This window comes from Tympanuchus pallidicinctus, unplaced genomic scaffold (genome assembly GCF_026119805.1).
Source record: "Tympanuchus pallidicinctus isolate F22 unplaced genomic scaffold, pur_lepc_1.0 scaffold14, whole genome shotgun sequence".
Taxonomy (NCBI): domain Eukaryota; kingdom Metazoa; phylum Chordata; class Aves; order Galliformes; family Phasianidae; genus Tympanuchus; species Tympanuchus pallidicinctus.
The window spans coordinates 9,486,383-9,508,106 of NW_026294659.1; the positions used below are offsets into that span (position 1 = coordinate 9,486,383).

The window sequence follows — 21,724 nt, forward strand, 5'->3', positions numbered from 1 at the left end:
CAGTCACCAGTCCTCCTGTTCAGTAAAAGTAGGAGTGCTTGTTATTAATAAAAAGACCAAAGTGCTGGAACAGTCTTCCCTTAAGGAACGCCTTTGATAGTGTTGGCTGATGGTAGAGCAAAGTTTCCTTGCTGCTTGCTGCACAGATGCTCTCACTTCCCTCTCAGCTGGTCCATAGGCAGATATTTGAGGCTGGTTCAGTGCAGAGCTGCAGCAGCAGAAAGCTCGGGCAGCTCCTCTGAAGCCACAGCAGTGTCTCTCAGTGCTCGGCTGTCAGTGCTAGAACTTGGCTCCCTATCCAGTGCTGTGATAAAGCTGCTCATTGTCATTCTGGAGCAAGTGGAACTGTTATGAGCAGAATGAGCACAGTACCGGTAAAAAATATTTACCAGAAAAGTTGTTTGCATCCTCCCTTGAGGTGGAAGAACCCTAGGACAGACAGAGAAATGTTCTTATTTATTCCCCTGTATGACTGGCACAGCACATCACGTCTCCAGTAGATCTTTGCAGGAGAGGCAGGACTCTATCTTCATGTCGCTTTCCAATAACAGGCCCTACTTTGCCACAGCTGCCACTCCTTTCAGCTGCATCCTACAGCTCCCCTTGCTGTACATTCTATGCAGCCAGCTCACATGCAGCAACAGAGCACAGTTAGAACGGGACCAGGGCTTGAACCAGGAAAGAGACAGGGCTTGTCTACTCGTCCCATATCTCCCTTTCTCTGAGCATCAGCCTCTCTGCATGCCTCACAGCAACACTATTGCTTGCAGGGGAGGTCATGCCTGCAGCCTGTTTTACCCATTGGAGTCTTGTGCTGCTTGCCAGAACGTAACACCAGGAGCTGGAAAACTCCTGTGTTTCTGAGCCTAAATCTCTCACTGGCCTTAAGCAATTTGCTTCACCTTTCTGCCTTAGTTTCCCCACGTGCAAAAATGAGATAATGTTTGCTTTTCTCTCAGGAATGTTGCAAGGATTAATTAGTTAACTGGGTTTGATTGAAAGATGCAAAGCATCTCACACATGTTAAGTAATGTTGTTTTCTTGGGAGGAAAAAGCCCCTCCACTCTACAGAAATGATTTTAGAAGCTAAGAACAAAATGAAACAAAACTAAGAATACTGGCTAACTCAAACAAGCAGGATGTGGGAGTGCTGAAGAAGGGAGATGGCCATAGCATGGCAAGGTTTCCAAACATGCTACCTCCAAGATATCAGGACTTGTAAGAAATAAAGTTTTTAGCTGTAGAGAATAAACAACTCCTAGCTGTCACAGACAGTGCAGCTGATGAAAGCAATGGATGTATTGCCTGGCTCCAGCTGAGGAAGTGGCCAGGTGTAATTAATGCTCTTCTTAAGAACAATCCTACATGAGTCTGCAGACAGGGAAAAATTCACTTGCTAGGACTTTCCCTCCAGGGGAAGCGCACATCCCAAGATGTGCTCCATGTTTGCAAATAGAAATGGGTCTTGCTGAATATCACGCTTTGTGGCAGAGGTTTCAAAGCAAGCAAGCAAGCAAGCAAGCAGGACCCAGACTCTGAGCACTAAGCCCATATGTAGGCACTTGTGTGAGTTCAGTTTTTCAGCAGTGCTTAGCATGGGGTAGCTCACCCTCCTTTCCATTCTGCGCCCCTTTTTTCACACCAAGTTCTTCCAACGTAACCTGCATGGTTGAGTATGATGGCAGGTGTATTTTCTCCTGATAAGCTTGGATCTGTATGCATTTCTTGTTCTGTGATGGTATTTGTCTGGCAAGACTGATAGGCAGGCAAGTGAATACTGCTGGACCTCATGGCTATTTAATATAAACAGAAAGACCAGAATCTCTCCACAGCATTGAGTAACTTGCTTTGTTCCTTCCAGAGCCATTTTTGTTTGCTCCTGCTTTAGGCCTACGCGTTAACTGCATTCCGTGGAGGATGAATGGTAAGGGGAACCTTTACAAAGCAGAGGCTCTTGCTAGTGTAGCCGAGTATTCTGCCATGGGACAACTCTAGGTTAGCTCTAACATAGGGAGCTGAGCTTCTTCTCCTGCTTGCCACACTGGGCAGTGGAATCATCGTCCCTGGAGGTATTCAAGAACTGTGTGGATGTGGCACTGAGGGACGTGGTCTGTGAGTATGGTGGAGATGGGCTGATGGTTGGACTAGATGGTTTTTGAGTTCTTTTCCAACCTTAATGATTCTGTGTTTCTATTTTCTGTTTCCTCTCTGGTTTGTTCGAGGTTTGCCCTCGTATTTGGGTACCCTCATGTAATGGAGGTAGAAGACTCAGAAAAAAGGCTGGGAAAGTAGAAAATATGGAGATACAGTATCTCAAGGAAACAGAAACTAAAGAACACTGCTGGTGGAAGACACAGAGGGTTGCAAAACATGCTTTCTAGTCCCTAGCCCGGGGCACGTCATTCTCTGTGAGGTGACACTCTTTGCTCAGTTTGCCAGATGTCACAGTTGTGGCTTTCACCCCTGTGGCAGCGGTGGGGGCGGTGGCTCAGTCCGCTTGTGGGACGCGCAGGAAGCGAACCCAGAGAGAGCGTTGTGTCTGTCTGGAGGCATCCTGTTGTGATGGAGCGGCTGAGAGCCCTTCGAGGTGAGGTCCCTCCACCTCTCTGGACATCGTGGTGCTGCCCGAGCACGTGTGTGCCTCCAATGTTTCTTCAGGACGTGCCAGCAGCACTGTCCTTGCTCTGCTGCAGCCGCCCACTGTGCTTTCCCCAGTACCCCAGCCAGGGGAAGGCTCTCTCCCCTCTCCCCACTGGCCACACGCGTGCCAGCTCAGCCCACCCCGCGCTGTGGGGCTGGAGGAGTGTTCCTCCCAGAGCTGGCTGAATGCTCGGCCCTGGCTCCAAGCAACACCGGCGGCAGCTGCTCTGCTCTTTCCTTCCAGGTCTCTTTGCCTGTGTGGGCTGCATGCCCAGACGCACACGTCGCGGGGAGAGAGGCAGGGTGGAAAGCCCTGTCCCCACCTGTGCCGTGACTTTACTGCTGCAGCGCCTGCAAGACCAGGAGGTGAGCTGGGGACGTCCAAGCATCGCTCCTTGCCCTGGTTCTTGTCCCGTGGCTGCCAGGCCCCGGCAGCACATCGGCATAGCGATGGGCGGCAGCGGGCGGCTCCCCGGGAACAAGGGCAAAGCAAAACGTGACCTATCCCTGTCCCCAGGGTGACCGAGAGCAGGCGTACTGCGAGCTGGAGCACGTCCTGGGGGAAGAGGACAGCCGCCCGCCGTGCGGAGTGGTGAACCGGCTGCTGGCTGAGGTGTCCCAGGACCTGACAGCAGCCCAGGTGAGGGCTCACTCCCGAAGGCAAAGGGAGCTGCCTGCCCGTGCTGCTGTTCTGCTGGCAGACGGCGCTGGCTCAGCCCTTCCAAGGGAAGGCTCGGGCAGCCTCCTGTGCCGTGTGTCACCAGTGACTCTTTTTCAGGGCGTGACGGACAGCGTGAGGACGGCTGCCAGCAATGTCCTGGTGGCTCTGGCCCGGACTCACTTCTCCTTGGTGATGGCCGAGCTCCAGGGCCACCTGAAGGCCACACGGGAGATGTGCAAGGAGTTTGTGCTCGTCACCCTGAGCAAACTCTTCAGCATCTATGGTAGAGTGCCCTCAGCCTCCTGACATCTATAACAACTGGGGAGAGGGGTCTCTCCCCTTGCGCATGATCTGCATAGAGCTGGGGGGTGCAGGGCTCTGCAGCCTCTCCTCCCTCCCTGCTGAGGCTCTGACCGTGCCCTTCTCCTTCCTCTCTGCAGCTCCGCAGTGCATCTCTTTTGTGTGGCTGACGCTGGCCGGCCTGTGCAGTGTGGTGGGCCGGGTGAGGAGTGGCCGGACCCTGCGCACTGCTTGTGCTGGTGAGTGCCGGCCCCAAGGCAGGGGGGCTGGGGACAGCCCTTGCACCTCACCCTGCTGCAGACTCTCACAGGCTCCCTTTTCTCTTCTTTTGTTTTGTTGTGCTATTTTTTTTTTTTTTTTTAAATAATTATTCTTTTTTGTTTTGTTTTGTTTCAGTTGTGAAACAATGGATGGACGGAATCAAGAGTCACTTGTCCTCCAGAAAGCAATGCCCCTGGCCTGCCACAGACAAAGAACAAATGTATGAGAATCTTGATGAGCTCCTCTTCTTTGTGGTCAGCAACTGGCAGGACTGCAAGGAGGAAGAGGTGAGCACTGCTGCATTCCCAGCCCGGGACGGCAGCTGGGGCATCCATGGCAGCAGCTCTGTCTGTGCCCAGCAGGCTGAGAGCAGAGGGGTGACAAGAGGGTGCAGCCAGAGAGGGTGGGCTCTGCAAAGGGCCCCATACTGGCTGTGCTTGGGGCTGGATCTCCCTGCCAGGGAGCAGTCACAAGTCACAGCACTGTGGCAGGGAGAGCCGGGGATGAGGGTATGGGGAAAACCTGCCTGCCCAGGGAGAGCGAGCCCATGTCCTGCTGGGCACAGGGGTGTGGGGAAGGGGAAGGGAAAGAGAAAGCCCTCTCTGTAGGAAGGGCAGATGTTCAGTCTTTGATGCTGGGCCTCTGCCATCCCTCTCCAGGACAGACAGGCCGTTCTCGGGGCTGTGACTGCCATGATGACTGTCCTCCTGCAAGAGGAGCTGCCCCGAGAGCACGTCTGGGAGCGGCTCCTCTGGCTCATGCACCCGTGTCAGGAGATGCAAGACACCTGCAGGGTGGCCAAGGTAAGATGTTGCACAGGGCTCGGTGTGGACGTGGGGCCCGTGCAAGTGCCACAAGGGGTCAGGGGGCTGCAGGGAGGAGGTGGGGAGCCCTTGGAGAAAGAAGGAGCAAGTGTTCAAGGGAGGTCTGAGGCTTGCTGAGCTCTTCAGTCAAGGAAGGAATAACTTGGACAGGAGCCAGGAGGGAGCCAAGAGTCACTGGTGCCCATCTCCTGGGGATGGGAGACTTCACCACCACCACTGTGGGGTTCTGAGTACCTGAGGAGGTCTGTGCTAACAACTGGAAGGACGACATCCAGTTGCATCTGATGGGGAAGAAGAGGGCCGCTGGCAGGGAAATGCCTGCAAGTGATGCCCAAACAGGGCTCGGTTGAGAGCAGAGAGACTCTCTTGGTGCTACTGGGAGGGGGGGAAAAACAAGAACACCTGTGTGGGAGCTTCTCCCAGCAGACAAACCACTGACAAACAGTTCCTCTGCTCCCAAGTGGCTAGATGTGACTTCAACCCTTTCTTCCTTTCCTGGTCTCTTGCAGAGCCTTCATATGTTCCTGGAGGCCTTACAGGGAGTTCAGTCTGTCATCCCCAAGGACAAGTTTCTGGCCATCACCAGTGCTGTGTTCTATCAGGTAAGGGGAGCCTATCCTTGTGTGCACAGCAGTTTCGCTCTTGGCTAAGCCTCAGGACTGCAAAGCTCTGAGCCTCTGATGGCTGCTCAGCCTTAGCTCCTGCATGTCTGTGGCTGCTTCAGAGCCCTCCGGGATGGTGTGGGGTGGGCTGTGTTTTGTCTGTGTGTCCTCTTCCCAAGAGTGTCAAGGGAGACAGGAGCTGGCAGCACAGTGTCTTTTCCATCCTCAATGCTCATGTGATTTTCCCAAACGGACTTTGTTCCCACAGCTCTCTGATGACGCCAAGCAGCACAGCAAGGCTGACAGAGCAGAGCTGACCCGCTGCATCCTGCTGCAGGGTAAGGAGAGGAGCTCTGGCGATGCTTGCCGGTGCTCTGGCCAATACATCTTTCTCTAACCTCACAAATGGGCATGAGTTGCTCACTAACACAGTATGGCATTTCCTTCCTGCAGCCCGAATCTGTCCAGAGGAAACGGTCCTGTTTCTGCAGTTGCAGCTGGGCGATGAGTGGGAGGCTGGATGCGTGGCAGCCCTGGGTCTGCTTGGCGCTCTGGCTCGCTCTGATGGTCAGTACCACGGGTCGGGACTTCCAGGGATCCCTTTTGCCATCTGAGTTGTGCCTCCACGCATGCTTCTGTGCATCTCTTGCAGAGCCTGCGATGACAGAGAAGCTGCCGCAGATTACAGAGGCTGTGCAGCGTGTGTGCAGTGACCCCAGGACCCGGGTGAGCTGTTTGGGGAAAGGAAAGCACTGTCAGGGTGGTGATGCTGCTGCCAATACGGCAGGGCCTGGGGTGACCAGGGATGTGCTGGGGCATCGACCACATGGTCACGATGGCTCCTGTCAGGAGAGCAGGCAGAGTGGAGCGGTCGGGTCCCTGTGCTGTGCATGGAAAGTGCACAGCCTGGTGCTAAGGCCTGGCCCTCACCTCTTCTCCTCTGCTTTTGTCATCTCTGCTCATGCCCAAAGGGCACCTGAGGAGCAGGTGGCTTCCCTTGGCCTTCTGAGCAGGAAAATCACACCCACAATTGACCCCTGGCAGGTGAGGAGGGCCGTGCTGCACTTCATTGAGGATCTGCTCAGCGCCAACATCTGGAGCTGCTCAGCCTGGGATGTGGTGGGGCACATCTTCATGGAGTTCAGCCGCACCACGGGAAGAAGGGTGAGGACAGTGGGCAGCATCTTCCTTTGGAAGACCTGTGCAGCTCATAGGCTGGCACAGAAGCACCGGTGGGGCCACACCTGAGCCTCCTGAGAGGCTCCTGAGAACTGAGAGTAACCAGTGTTTCAACACCACTGTTGTGCAGGCAGCCGGAGACCTTTCTACCCAGGAAGAGGGAGCTCTCCAAGAGCTGTGTATGGACATCCTGGGGTCACTGGATGTCTCTGCAAGAGGAATCTCCAAAGTAAGTCACACTCTGCCCTGCTGCCACTCCTTGCCTTTGCACCACGTGTTCCTCGTCCCCTTCCAACACCTCAGGTCTGTCCTCCAGCGTGCTCTGAAGGACACAAGACTCAAGAAAATTCAGAGTCCTCTTTATCTCTGAGCGGAGGCAGGAATGCTGACATGCTCAACTGCCTCGTTCCCTACAGCTCCTGTGGCCAAGGCTGCTGCTGTACATGGTGCCAGCCCAGTACACCGGCATGCTGATCCCGGTCTCCCGCTGCGTCCAAGCCCTGGCCAAGAGAGGGGAGCTGACGGTGCGGGACATGGAAGATCTGGATCCCCACTTCCTCAGCTCCATGTTTCAAGGTAGGAGCAGAAGCTCCCCAGAAGGGAGAGCAGCAGGGCACGGAGTGTCTTGGAGTCTTACTCAGCACTTCTTTCTCCTCGCAGGCCCACTGCTGACTCCCTAGACACTGCTGGCACGTCTGCTGGTAAGTAGATGCTCCTGAGGCCAGTGCCACAAGCCCCGAGGAGGAAGCAGCATGGCCGAGCGTGCCAGCACCTGCCTCACTCCTGGGGATGCTGTTCTCTTCCTAGCTTGCAATGTCATGGGCAAAGCTGCTGGCTGCTCCTTGCCCATCAGGGCAGAGCCAAGCTGCTTTCCTCCTGGGGGAAGCTGCTTCTCTTGCAGCAGAAGTGACCCTGTTTCTCCTTGCTCTCGCTCAGGTGGTGGCAAGGAGCCCTTTTGCAGGCAGCGAACTCCAAGCCGCTGCCTTGCTTCTCATGCAAAACCTCCACAGAAAGATCCACAGAGCTGTGGGGGCCAAGTGGGCTGCTGAGATCCCTCTGCTGCTGCAGTGCCTCGAAGGTAAAGTGCTGATGGGGAGGAGAGGTGGAGGATTGGAAGGGGGGGGAGTGAAGATGCAGCTCTGCAATTTGGCAGAGGGAGAGCATTGTCTGTGGCCCAGTGCTTGCTCTGCTGCTGTTTCCATTCCAAGGAGACAGCACTGGGGACCGGGACCTTTCCTTCTGGGGATCTGCCCATTCCAGGACACGGACGGGCCCTTCACATCTCCTAAGACTGAATTCGAGCAGTTCTGTGCTCGTGCACAGGGACAGTGTTTGTGGGGAGGGACAGGTCATTATGGAGGGGGTGCAGGTCCCAGCTTGGCAGTGCCGAGTGCCCAAGCCAAGTCAGATTTGCAGCAGCTCTTCTTCTGAGGCTTTATTCCAAGCAATGCTCTTTTGCTTCTTGTTGCTGTGCAGGGAAAGATGAGAGCTTCCCGAACTCTGAAGACTGGGAGCACCATCTGATAAAGGTACAGTATTGTGGGGAGACATGGTGCACAAAAGTGCTTGCCATCCCCGCTCCCATATGAGCCACCGCTCCCATACGAGCCACCACGGGACAGCAGCAGCCTCTCAAAAGCTGCTGTGGAGCAGCTGCTCACCTTTGCAGCGCTGCCTCTTCCTCTTTGTCCCAAGCCCAAGGGGGGTCTTAGGAGAGGAGCAGTAGGTGGCTTTAATGGAGGGAATGCTGGGGGGAGCTGGGAGAGGGGCTGTTCTTCCAGGCACCTCTCCCCAGAAGGCTGCAGTGACTTGGGAACGCGGGAAGAGGCAAAGGGCAAGGGAACATTGGCTTCTCCTGTTCTCCAACAGTTCCTGAGGGCATCGCTGGACGTCGTGGAGGACGAGGCCTGGACCAAGGCCCTGAGCTGCGAGCTGAGCCGGCGGCTGAGCAGCTCTGCCAGCAGCTCTGCAGAAAAGGTAGGTCTCCCCTGGCTCTCCCCAGCGGTGCAGATGCAGGTGCCCAACTGGGGCTGGGGCTGAGGCTGGTGCTCTGCCCACACGGGCTGCTCTCGCTGCTTCCCCAGCCCGTGCCCCCCAGCGGGCCTTTGCCTGCAAACTGCCTGGGGCTGGCTACAGCTCGGCCCTGCAGCTGCTCTCAGCATCTCCCAGGGAGTGTGGGTCCTTCCCATCTAGCCCTCTCCTGTAAGGTCAGGCTGCTGCCACATCCCAGCTTACTCCTTCCCTTCCCACGCAGACCTTCCTGTACAAGGCTCTGGGTGCCGTTCTGGGAGCTTGTAAGGAAGTCCTCCATGTCCAGGAGAAGCTGCTGCAGCACCTGGAGGAATCCAATGCAGAGGAGCCATCTGAGGCCCAGGTGAGCTCTCTTCTCCTCCAACTCTGTGAGCATCCCCGCTCTGTCCCTAGGGCAGAGGGCCTCTCCTGGCCCTTCTCCGGGCCTTTCCATCTCCTCAGTGCTGCCGTTTCCCCCAGGCAAGGACCAGCCCGGCCACTGTGGCTGGCTGCGCTAGCAGGTTCAGGCCTGGGCCAACTGCCCCTCGTTCTTTTGTGCAGGGAATGATCTCTCTTGTCAGCCATGCTGCTGACAGCAACTTCCACACAGTCCTGGACACACTCACCATGTTTGCGTCCAGGCTGTGCAAAGGCCGGAATGGGAGGATTTCCAGGCGCAAGAAGGTAAAGTGCTACGGGTTCCCATCTCGGCAGTCTTCTGCCTTATTTTCACAGCAGCTCCTGCCCTGGGAGCCCAGGTGCACCGCAGGGCACTGGGGGCTGCTGAGCGAGTGTCTCAAGGCATTTCTCCTCACACAGACGGAGCTGGACAGCACGAGAGCTCAGGCTACACGCAGCGCTCTCATCCTCGCCCATGGCAGCTTGGCACTGCGAGCCTCCAAGGAGCAGCTGCTCGCCCGCCTGGAGGGAGACATTGTGGGCAACATCCTGCTGCTGTACAGCTGCAGCTGCCAGGTGAGAGCTCGAAGTCTGCCAGGGTGTCAGAGCACCCAGCTGCCGCCCCTCCACGTGGGGGGAAGCTGAGATGGGTCTTCTCTTTCCAAAGGTCCCTTGGGGAACAGTTTGTGCCCAGATGAAGATCCAAGCCCTTCCCTTAGCGTTGCCCCCACGTGTCCCCCTTGCAGCCACTGGCCCTTCCCACAGTTCAAAGAATGTTCTTCTCTCTTGGCCCCAGGACTTGCAGAACAAGCTCGCGCTGGTGCAGAGCATCACTGACTTCAGCTCTGCTGTCCATGCCGTGGGTGGCTCCGCCTTCTTTAACCCCTCCTTGAAGAGCAAGCTGCTGGAGATCCTGATGGTGAGTGCCTAGAGACAGGGCTCTCTGTAGAGGAGTTCTGGGCTGTGCCACAAGGCTCCCATCCCTGGAGCCATGCAGATCTCCCTCAGCCACAGGTCTCCAGCTGGTGGGGACCTTGGGTGCTGGCAGGCAGCAGCAGGCAGTGGGCTAGGTCCACCAGCTGTGGAGCTGCTGCATCCTGCAGTGCTTGCATGGGAAATGTGGGAACGATGGGGCTGGTGTGTGGCAGTTGTTTCTGTCTCTGGGCCAGGTGGAAGAGCTCTCTCGTGGCCCTTGCCCACTTTGACAATGTTGCTCTGGTACTTGCAGGACTTGCTGAAGAAGTATTACTTGGGCACCCCTGTCTCCCCAGTGCCCCTCAAGGTGATTCTGGCCCTGGAGTAGTTGAGGTAAAGGCGGAGGATTGCAAGGCAGATGGTGGTCCTCCTTCTAGGTAGCTTCCGAAGACTTGGAGGGGGGAGGGGGTGAGGAGTCGCATCTACAAGAGAGATGGCTGGGCTGTTGTGGCCAGTGAAGCTGAGATTTTGGGCAGGGAGAAAGGCCTGGTACTGCTGTCCCCAGGCGAGGAAGAGAAGGGAGACCTGGGGCCTTCTTCCCTTCAGAGCGGGAGGTGGTTCACTGCTGCTGGGGAGGAGGAGGGTGCTGCTGGAACTGAAGACAGTGCTCAGCAGCACAGGCTGGGGGTGTTGGCTTTGCAGCCGTTGATTGGGAGAATCTCAGACATTGTCTGAACCAATCTGGAGAGCAGTGGTAAAGGCCCTGTCTGCTTTCTCTTCCTTTTTTCCTCCTGTCAGCAAGCTGAAGCCCTCTTTAGGAAGCAAGGATGTACGTGAAATGTTGGCTCTGTGCTGCAAGAACATTGTGTCACACCCTTCAGCAGAGATGATGCTGAAGATCAAGAAGTCACGGCAAGCAGCACAGTACCTGCAGGTAACCTGCCGTAACTTTCCCGGCCACCTCTGCGTCAGAGCCCTACCTCAGCACACACGGCCTATGCTCCAGCAGCAGCCATGATGCCACACCTCAATCCCCTCTCCTGCTTTCAGCTTCTGCAGGCATCGTTGAAAGCTCTGAGCCGGCTCATGGTGGTCCTGCTTGAGACAGAGACCATCCATGGATTCTTCCAGAACATAGTCCAGGTGAGTACGTGTGGGGCAAGGGAGGAAGCATGGTGCCCGTTGATAGCAGGGACAGAGATCTGGGGACTGAGAGTGTGATCGAAGGGGGAGAAATCTCCTGCTAACAGGCCAGCTCACTGCGAGCTGAGAAATGGGCAGAGAAATGGGCTCTGCAGGGGGAAAGGCAGGAGCCAGCCCCTGGTAGGGCACAGCTAAGGAAAATCTCCTGGGTTAGGAGGCAGGAATGTCTGCAGAGACTGCAGTGTCAGCGCACAGTGAGGTGGGGGTCCACGTGGAGCCACAGGGCAGGACCTGAGGGAAACTGTTGGGAAAAGAGGGACAGGGAGAGGAGTGGCAGGAAGGGAAAGATGTCCATGGTGAGATGGATGCTCTGCTTCAGGTCCTGCAGAGATCACTGACCTCAAACAATGTGTGGGAGCACAATAGGGCCCTGCAGACCTGCTCCCAGCTGCTGGCTGCTTGTGAAGAGCTTCTGGTGAGTAAAGAGCCCCACTGCATGCTCCCTGCTCCCTCCCCAGTGCCCCTGAGCTGGAAGGCGAGCTCCGCCCAGCTGTGCATGTTGTGTCATGGCATGGGGAAGGCATGGGCAGGAGAAGCTGGGGAGAGCTGGGGCTGCCTACAACTTTGTTCCTGCCTCTCATCCCTGCAGAGAGGAGATGCCTGTGAGTCCTTTGGCTCCTTGGTGGGATTGCTGGCTCCGCTGACATGCGACCCCATGCCCACATCCCGCCAGTTGGCCGCCACCTGCCTGAGCTTCCTTCTGCAAATCCAAGGTGAGTAGAGCGGGATGCACCAGCCCTGTGCTCTCCTCCGCAGCGCTACCAGAGCCCCACGGGCTGGGCCCTGAGTACAGGAGGGAGATGCACTGTGCACAGCTCTCTTCTTGTCCCCACCCTGTCCTCAGTCTCTCCCCCATGGAAAGCAGTTCTGTTTCCAGAAGCATGACTTCCCTTTTCTCTCGTGCTCTTTCCAGCCAAGGCGGCCAACAGAGTCATTGAGACAGGAGACACTGGGAGCCTGTGTGAGGGGTTGAATGACTGCAGCTCCATCACTCAGCTCCAGACCTCATCCAAACTGGCAAGGGTAAGTGGACCCAAAAAGGGGTGGTGGCATCTCAGTGCATAGGCTTCTGCACGACCCTAGGCTGTCCCCAGCCTTTCATACCATTTCCAAAATGAGCTGTCACCCTGAGACCTCTTTTCTCAGCAAGTAGCAGGAGGCTCTGAGCTACGTCTGCCCTTCAGGCCCCCCATGCAAGGAGCTGATTCCATGGTGTGTCTGTGTGTGTGTGTGACTGTGGCTGCTACGTAGGCTTTGCATGTAAGCAAACACCATGGGTGGAGCAGCTGAGAGAAGGCTCAACCGCCTTCCGTATAAATAGCAGGGTAGGAGAGCAGGAGCGTTGTGATGGCCCCTGAGTGACCGGCAAGCTGCTGAACTAAGAACGCCCTCAAGACTGCTTTCTGTTCTGAAGAGCTGCCGCAGAGCAGTGATGAGATCTCTCCTGCTTCTCTTTTCTCTGCAGATGGTGTGCAGAAGCTTCCCCCTGGAACGCACCATTGACTTCCTGATGGCCATCAAGGAGACCTTGCGGAAAGGCAAAGGAATGCGCGTGCGTGCAGCTGGGAAGTGGATGATCACCTTTCTGCAGATGTACGGGAAGGACATCTGTCGGGACGTAAGAGACTTTCTTCCACCTCTCTTGGACTTTCGCTGCTGTTGCACTACGCCTTGTGCCATTTGCCTCCTGTGCTAAAGAAGCACAGCCTGAGGGCAGAGCCAGGGCTTGGACAGGGTGGCTGGCGTGCAATTTAGGCTCAGGCCTTGGCAGCATGTCAAGGGAGCAGGCACTGCTCATGTGCTGAATGTCCATCGTTAGGCCCTGCAGAGTCCAGGATGCAGCAAGTCATTCTTTCTGCCCTTCTTCTTTCAGGTGCTACCAATCCTCCACATCCTGCGCAGCTGCACATCATCCGTGCAGCACAGCACGTTCATGCCCTTCCTGTGCCAGGCGGTGGTCATCCTCATCTGCTGCCACAAAGAGGTCATGATTGACAACTTCTCCCGGCTGCTTGGGCCCACAGACAGGTATCGGCACTCCTGCCTTTGCTGTTGGTGCAGCCCCAGTTGTAGCTTGCCTCTGTCAGAGGGATCCTGGGAGGAAGCATTTTTTCTTTTTTCTTTCAAACTGTGTTTCATCTCACAACATGTGACTCTCCTTTTTCTAGTGAGATGTGGAGGAGAGAGTTTTGTCTTCAACGGTGGAGCTGACAGAAGAAGGGAAGAAGAGGGAAGAGAAGAAAGGAGAGGAGAGGGGAGGAGAGGAGGGGAGGGGAGGGGAGGGGAGGAGAGGAGAGGAGAGGAGAGGAGAGGAGAGGAGAGGAGAGGAGAGGAGAGGAGAGGAGAGGAGAGGAGAGGAGAGGAGAGGAGAGGAGAGGAGAGGAGAGGAGAGGAGAGGAGAGGAGAGGAGAGGAGAGGAGAGGAGAGGAGAGGAGAGGAGGCCTCATCAACTTCTTTGTCCTGATCCAGTGGCCTGTAATAGACATCCACTGCATTATCACCCGTGCCAGCCTGCCCCTTAATTCTCACCCACAAACTCTTAACTCACTCCTCAACTGCCCCTGGATAGCACTTAATGCATTCTAGTTGCTCTCCCACATAAAGAGCAACTCCACCACCTCTCCTTGCTGGCCTGTCTTTCCTGAGAAGGACACAGCCATCCATGACCACATTCCAGTCCTATGAGCTGTCCCACCATGTCTCTGTAATTGCCACCAGATCACAATCTCCTGCCCGAACACGGATTTCTAACTCCTCCTGTTTATTTGCCATGTTGCATGCTTTGGTGTACAGGCACTTCAGAGAGTGAGCTGAGCATGCTGATTTCACTCTAGGAGGGTGGGAGGGCACCTGGTATTCATCAGTACTAGAGGGCTGCCCCAGCAGTGCAAGTCTATCTACAACCCCATTCCCCTTCAAATCTAGTTTAAAGCTCCCTTAATGAGCCCTGCTAATTCATGTACCAGAACCGTTTTGCCACTATGAAATAAACCTCTCCCATGTACTACTATCAGGTCTGGTTTCTTATAAAACCAGCCATTATTGGAGAACCCAAAGCCCTGCCTGTGGCACTAGCCTTGTAGCCAGGCATTTATGAACTGGACTCTTCCATTCCATCCCACGTTGACACCCGAAAAATGAGGGAGGGAAGAGAAAATAACTTGTGTCCCAGGCTCTTTCACCAGCTGTCCCAAGACCCTGAGGTCTCTCTTAATTCCTCTCAGACTACAGGATGCAGCTTCCTCCCCACCTGTCCAGAAGATCAGCAGTGGGTAGGAGTCTGTCAGGTGCAGCAGGGTGGGGAGTATCCTAGAGATATCCCTGATCCAGGCTCCAGGTAGAATGCAGGCTTACCCATGATGAAGGTCAACTGTGCATACTGGACCCTGTGTTCCCTTAAGGAATGAGTCACCAAGAACTAGAACACTTCTCTTCTTCCTTGTGGAAGAGGTGGTCATACTGTTGGAAGGCCTATGGGATTGAGGTAAGACCTCTGGAGCAGGTTGCCTATCCACCTCTTCAACAGCCAGTTGCTCATGCAGGACCCCATACTTGTTCTGCAAGGGTAACTGGGAAGATGGGGGAGATCAGGAGCGGATTTGCCTTCTTCCTCAAGCAGGGACCTGCTTCCAATCCCCCCAGTTTCTGAGGTGCTCCCTTACTGCCTGGTAACAAGAGGTTAGGGGATTCTCCTATTTACCTGGGACCTCAACCCGTTTCCTCTTTCTCAAGGAGTGCATCCACCAGTCAATCTCTCTCTCACACTCCCTGATAGTCCTCAACATCCCCACTTCATCCTTCACCTGTTCACATCTGACACAGTTGTTGTTTCTGGGGGTTTTTTGTTTTGTTTTGTTTTGTTTTTGCATCCCCCTTCAGAGCATGTTTCCATTTCCTTGTATTTTCAGACAAAGAATTAGCCCTGCAGAGCCCATCTTTCTCCACATCAGATGACGCGTTCTTTTTTTGCCTGCCTCCATGTAATTTCTCTGTGCCTCCTTCATCCTTGGCCTTTCTCAGACAGCAGGTTGAGGCCAGCTGCCTCTCTAGCAGTACACTTCCAGATCATCTCTGCCTGATGCTCACACTCTCTTTCATCCCTCTTGTTCTCATCCTTCGTCTTTTGCTTCACTTGTCCTTGCCCCTGCTGTGTACAAGCCTGTATGACATGCTGGCAGCAGGTGATGACCACTGCCTTAAAAAGACCTTTTTTGTTGGCCTTTTTCACTTCAGATCTCTTGCCCAGTACAGTCTTACCTGCCCTTATGCTAGTCTCCGCAACTTCTGATTTGGTCACTTACACAAGGCTGTATTTGGCCTGCTGGGTAGAAACAGTGTGTTTTAGACAGCATTAGCTGGGAAAAGCAAACAGCAATATTTTAATTTTACAAAAGAGAAGAGAAGGAAAGTTGTCATTTCAAATTTCGGAGTAAAGTGGTTCTTTTTTTCCTTTAAATATTGAACATCCATTCGGTGTTGATCAGCACTGGCAGAGTGACCAAGCAGCAATAGCTGGAAAAGCCTGCGTGACAATGAAACTCACACAGCTTCTGTGCAAACATGTTTTCATAGCTTTTAAAAAATAAACAGAAACCCAAATCTGTCTCCTTGACATTTATTCCTTTTACATGGAAGTCTATCTGTTGAAGAAGTTGTTACCACTGCAATCTGAGAATTTGCATTACTGGACTCTGAGCCCATCAGCAAAGTTTGTGTCTGTAGCACAGCATCAATATTCACTCAGTGCTTCTCTAAATAGCATGACTTTTTTAACCCTCATATTCCGGTATGTGTTCTAATTTGTCGTGTATGTCACCAGTTGTTACATTTTAGTCCCCTATATTTTCACAGAATCATTGAATCACTAAGGTTGGAAAAGACCACTAAGATCATCTAGTTCATCTGTTTTTCCACCTTAAAAAATTTCAAAAATGTATCTCAGCCCAGCATAGAAATAGAATAGTTAATCACATACCATTATGCAACTGATATTAAAAAAGCAAAAACCCATATTTTTCCAGATGTAAAAATCATGTATCTGTTGGTCTAATTCTTGTAGTAAAATTCAACTCCACGATCCGTTGAATTCCATTCGTTCATTTTCATTTAAGAGTTGGAGCTCAGGAGCACAGGCCAAAGGAACAATTTTGAGAGAAAACTATATTTTGTCATTAGAGAAAATGCTGACTGTAGAGAAACTTTAAATAATTCATTGTTTAGAAATGAGAGTACTCATGTTCCAATATGAAAAGAGAAGGTAAAGTGTTGCTGTTTATATAAGGGAGCAGAGAGGAAAAGTGGTAAACTCAGTGAACTAATAACAGTCAGTGCCTTCTATGATTTGTCCTGGAACTGTCTCTACAAAACATGTATACTCACACTTTTAAATATTGAAATTCAGTATTGAAATTTTCCCAGTTAACAGCAGTAGAATGAGAGGGAATGTCCTCAGATTGCACCAGAGGAGGTTCAGGTTGAATATTAGGAAACAAAACAGCAGTGAGGCAGTGGCACAGGCTGCCCAGGGAGGTGGTGGAGTCACCGTCCCTGGAGATGTTCCAGAATCTTGTGAATGTGGCACTGAGGGACGTGGGCAGTGGGCATGGTGTGATGGGCTGCTGGTTGGACTGAGTGGTCTTAGAGGTCATTTCCAATCTTAGTGATTCTGTGATTCTATTACTGAAGAGAAATATAGAAGGTGGACTGGAAGAGCCCACTGTGCTGGCAGAAAAGCTGAGGATACTAGATGAATGAAGGAAGGTACCACCAGACTCCCAACAAAGTGATGGATAGTGCATCCCAGTGACTGGAGAAAATTTTGGACTACACAGTAGTATTAAATTTCTGATTTTCACAGAGTTCACCAAGCTTGCTTTTTGTGAATACATTGAAAAACATGGTAGCAGGGACGTGGTGCTGCATGTTTCCTAACAGCAATAATTTTTTGGTTTGGGAGACCACTGCCTAATACCAAAGCTGTATCTGAGACAAATTCTGCTAAGATATTTGTCCAATATTCCTTCGGTGAGAATCCAGCTTCCTTCCTGTTTATGTAAGTCCTTGGCTTCACCCTCCTCCTTTCCCAACTGCCTCTTCTGCTGTAGGTTGTAGGAATATCAGAGAATTCATAGGTGGCTCCTGAAACCCTCAAGAGGTTTAGGTGCATTAGGTTAGCAGAGGTAGAAGCCTGGACCATGATGCAATTCATAATGTGTGGCTGTCCTCCAAAGAAGAGCATTTCCTGAAGTCTGGTGGCCTTGCAGACCTCCACAGAAGTGGCACAAGGCATTGGACAGAGAGCACTTTGTCATAGGATCTATCTGAAATCTAGGCTTAGAATTTACCAGAAAGACAGAAAGCCTTGCTGTTCTTCTAGATCAACCTCCAAGTTGGAAAAAAAATAATGTAATATTTGATCTGTGGGTGCCCAAAAACATTGGGCAGCTGTTCCCAGTATGTTGGCAACAAGAAAGAACAAAATGTCCAAATCTTTGCTGAAAGCATGTAGACCTGGTGTCTGCTTTGCACTCCTACTTAGCGGGTATCTGCATCACTCAGCCTTTACCCCAGAGTGGATCTTTGGAGGTTGATCAGAGCACATCTGTGAACAATTTTTCTGGCACCCATCTGTGCATAACTAGCCTCCTCTGAACTTTCTGATGTACATTCAGATCAAGCTAGTCATTCAGATTCAGCTAGTCTGCCTCTGGTCTGGAAGTGAGTCAGCTCTGTCTGCTTTGCTCCTTTGAAGCATGCTACCAGTCAGCACAGGGATGATGGGGTGCCTGAAGACACCACACCTATGTGCATTATGGTTGGTCCTGGGTTCAGAGGTGGCTGGTTGCTGAGCACATGTTCTTGCCTAGCAGTCCCAGCCAACAGTGGAGCAGGACTTGCAGGGGATTGGAGGACTCACTGACTCTGAACTTCAAAGAGTCAAGCAACAGAGCAAGTGCTATGGTTAGCTCCATTCTCACTACAAGGATCATAGCAGGCCTGAGGCAATCCCTGCCTTCTTCACAGGAAGCCAGCTGCAGTTTCCCACCAAAGGGAATCTGTGGGATTCCTTTCTGGCTCTACAGCCTGTTAGTCAATGGCACAATGGGGTCTGCTCACGATATGGGAATTCTGGTCGTCCTATTGTGTGCTACAGAGCTCTTGGAAGGTGTACAGCAGGTTGGGGAAAGAGACTGAGCCAAACGGCAGCCTAGGTTGGGCTTGTAGGTCCTCAATCTGGAGCTTAGGGATATCCTACCAGACCTAGGAAGACTAGACATTCTGACTGTGTGTTTATTCAGACTGAAGTGCTGCTTTCCTCTTTAGCCTGTTCACATACTGGTATTTTCATATAATCAAAACCAAAAGGTTTTGAGCTCTTCCATAGTAACATTACAGAATTTCATGTCCTGATAAGTTATATACAGAATCTGAATATACCAAAATTAGTATATGCATGCATAAAGTATAAGTATACACAGGCAGAAGGAACTGCATTTTACAGTGGAGCTCAGGGTGTGCTATGTCCATCAGCTGCAATGCACAACTCAAAATTGTGATGAATAAATGACAGGTGAAGAGCCAACATATAAAGTATTCCCCAATGAAGATGGATCATGTCTTTTCTTCTGCCTATATATTATTCGCTCTACAAACAACTCAGAGCCTTGATCACACCTATTCAGATCATTTCCTTGCTTGCAGCAAAGACACTTGGGCAGAGTGGCATATCACTCCTCATCTTCTCTTCGACTTGTCTCACAAGAGTTTTCTGGTAATGCTCTCATACTTCCATGCCTGTCCAACAAAAAAGCAGACAGATGGTGTAAAGGGGATCTCGCTCAACAACCCCTGTCTAGAACATAACACTCAGCTGTCGACTAAGTGACTTCCTACTAGCTAATGTGAAGAACTGTCCATGTTCTAAAACCCACTCAGGCGGAGGCATAAAACAACCTGCTAATGGACTGCAGGGGACAGAAAACTGAAGTGAAAAGACCTTGGAGTGAGCAGGTGGGTCATTTTGTCTGTATCCTGCCAGCCTCTGACATCGCTTTGCTGATGAGGAATCCTTTTTCAGTACATTTGATCGATGTTAAGAGGGACAAGTGAAGATTTCTGGATGCAAATACAGCAGGTTTTCATAATAAAAGCACATTTATTACCTTCCATTCTTGTCTTAAATACCTAGAGCAGATGCGGAATATTGTTGATTCATGCTAACCACTTAGGCAATAACAGTTGAGTCACAGGGCATTTCCTAGGGATTAATGAGTAGCTGGGAAAGTTGATGGCCCAAAGCAAAGCAGAGGGCCATTAACCCCAGCCAGCCATTAATTCCCTGGGAAATGCCCTGTGCCTCAACTGTTATGTGTCACTGTGACCTCCATCCACTTCTTTACATTGTTACACAGAGGGAAAAAATGTTGAGGAGGAACAATATTCCTGCTGGAGATAGCTCTCAGCCTTGTGAGTTCCTATCCAGGCACAGGTTGTGCTCAGCTGCCAACTGAGAAACGTTTCTAGAGATCTTTGCTGAAGAAGTGCATTTCTATTCCAAGTGCTTGGATAGCAATGGAGTAAATCCTTCTGTTTTGAAAGATTAGCTTATGAGCCACAAGAAGTGCAATGGGCAGTGTTCTAAGAGATGGGCAAGGACCACAGAGCCTGCCACGTAAGAGTTTATAAACAAACAAACCATCCTCCATTCTCCAACTTATAAATATGGCAAAGTTAAGATTCTGCTAATGTGATTCTTCATTTATCAACATAATAAATATACACAGATAAGCACCTTTGTTTAACAAGTGGTAGACCTCAGAGAGTACTGTCTCCTGTTATAAATCGAGGTGTTTTTATGGTTAGCAAACCATGAAAGCTAATTTTTCATTAAAAATATAGCTAGCATAACTTGCAACTGCAAAAAAAGATGAAATCAATTATTTGAACCAAGATTTTCTGCTTGCTGGTTTAAATCTTGATTTGAATCAGTTCACTGTGGTGTTGGAGTTACAACACAGCCACAGTTACAACTTACAGCCTTCAAATAAATGTAGGCAAAAAAGGAAACTCTGCTTAGACATAAGCCATAAATGTATTTGCTGGTAGTTGAAACTGCAGTGACCTCCTTACATTCAGAACTTCTGGACTGTAGGCACTAGAAGACCAAGTAATGTCTCTGAATTGCACCTAAGTGACTGAGGCTAAGTAAAACCAGAGCAACTGGTATTTGAACATTGTAATGGTGTGCATGATTCCTGAACACTGGACAACTGTTCTGTTGGCCAGATACTTGCCAAATTCATCTTTCATCATAGGACAGATCCTGTGATCCCTAGTTTTCACAGGCAACAGATGCAACTTCCAAACCATGTGACTGGGACACATGAGAACACTGTGGAGAAGCCAGAAGAAATGAAGAGAAGCAGAACCATAACACCACAAAAGAAAAATATGGCTACAGGAACAGATAGCAAGGGAAATCTTCAAAACGACAGTTCACAGAGCATATACAGATAGACTGAGCATACAGAGACTGAAAACTGGCACCAGCAAAGTAAGGGGATGTAATGCGTGCCTTCCCTTTTCTTCATCTCCTAGAGAGCTGATTCCACAGCCCATTATTTTCTCCTCTGCTGGTTATGTCAGCAGTCTCCAAATTCACGCAGACAGCAGCACGCCTACAGCTGGTGCATGTGCTCAAAAATAGCTGCTCAGTTCACCCAGCTGCTCAAGAGCTCAGCCTGAATGCTTGGGACGCTTGGTGCTACTTTTGCATTTGCCTGCGTTTTAAAGGCATCATGTCTGTTTGTGGCTCACAAATGAATCTTGATCAGTGGTCTGAAAGAACCAAATATCACCTTTTCTAGCCAGGACATGTACTTCTAATCCAGTTCATGAATGGCTGGTATCCATTTAATTTAAGTCAGGAATTGCTTAAATGTTTGTTGGTATGAAACATTTAAAAACCATTTAAAGCTTAATCTATGATAATTACAAGTAGGATAAAACCAGTTGAGACTTACAGCTTGAGTTTTAAAGAGATATAGTGTCAGTGGTGTAACTCCTAATGTCAGTTCTGTGATGGCAATGGGCTGCACCAATGCACGATGCTTCCTTTTGCTTGCAACCTTCCTACGTTCTAGCAAGAGACTTGAAAAGCAGTAAGTTTCACTTACTGGAGAGTTGCATTGGAATTCAGATGTGGTTTGTTCTGATATAGATGTTCCCTTAGGAGACGTGGAACAATGATGCCACATTCAGATACAATTACACCTACAATCATACTATCATACTTTTACAGATAGGATGACAGTGGTGAACCTCACAACTGCCATAGTTATTTGTGCAACTTTTCAGTGCTGCTGAGGGCAAAGAATGACTACATCTACTCTAATACTAATTTAATTCAAAAAGTTAGATCGTAATTTCAGGGGAAGTGGAGAGAAAGTGGGTACTTTTGGACAAAGATCTTACCATGAGGCAACCTTTGCCTCCTCCCATATTCTCCTTATCATCTATGAACGAACTATCACAGAAGAGAATCTCAGCCTTCCCTTGTAATAAAGCTCTGAAACTGTAGTACAGAGTTGATAGTTGTTTTGGATTTAAAAAATTGTGAACATGCAGCTTAATCAGGAAAAGAACAAGCTTTCTTTTTAAAGATTCTGCAGTGCTTGTGGATATTTTATCATCCTCACCAAACCGCTCTCTAACTTAATGGTTGGACTAGA

At 51.2% G+C, this 21,724-nt stretch overlaps 1 pseudogene; it reads left to right on the top strand.

Moving 5' to 3' along the window:
- Positions 1-2,419: 2,419 nt before the first annotated feature.
- Positions 2,420-13,233, top strand: LOC128076461 (maestro heat-like repeat-containing protein family member 2B; annotated as a pseudogene).
- Positions 13,234-21,724: the final 8,491 nt, after the last annotated feature.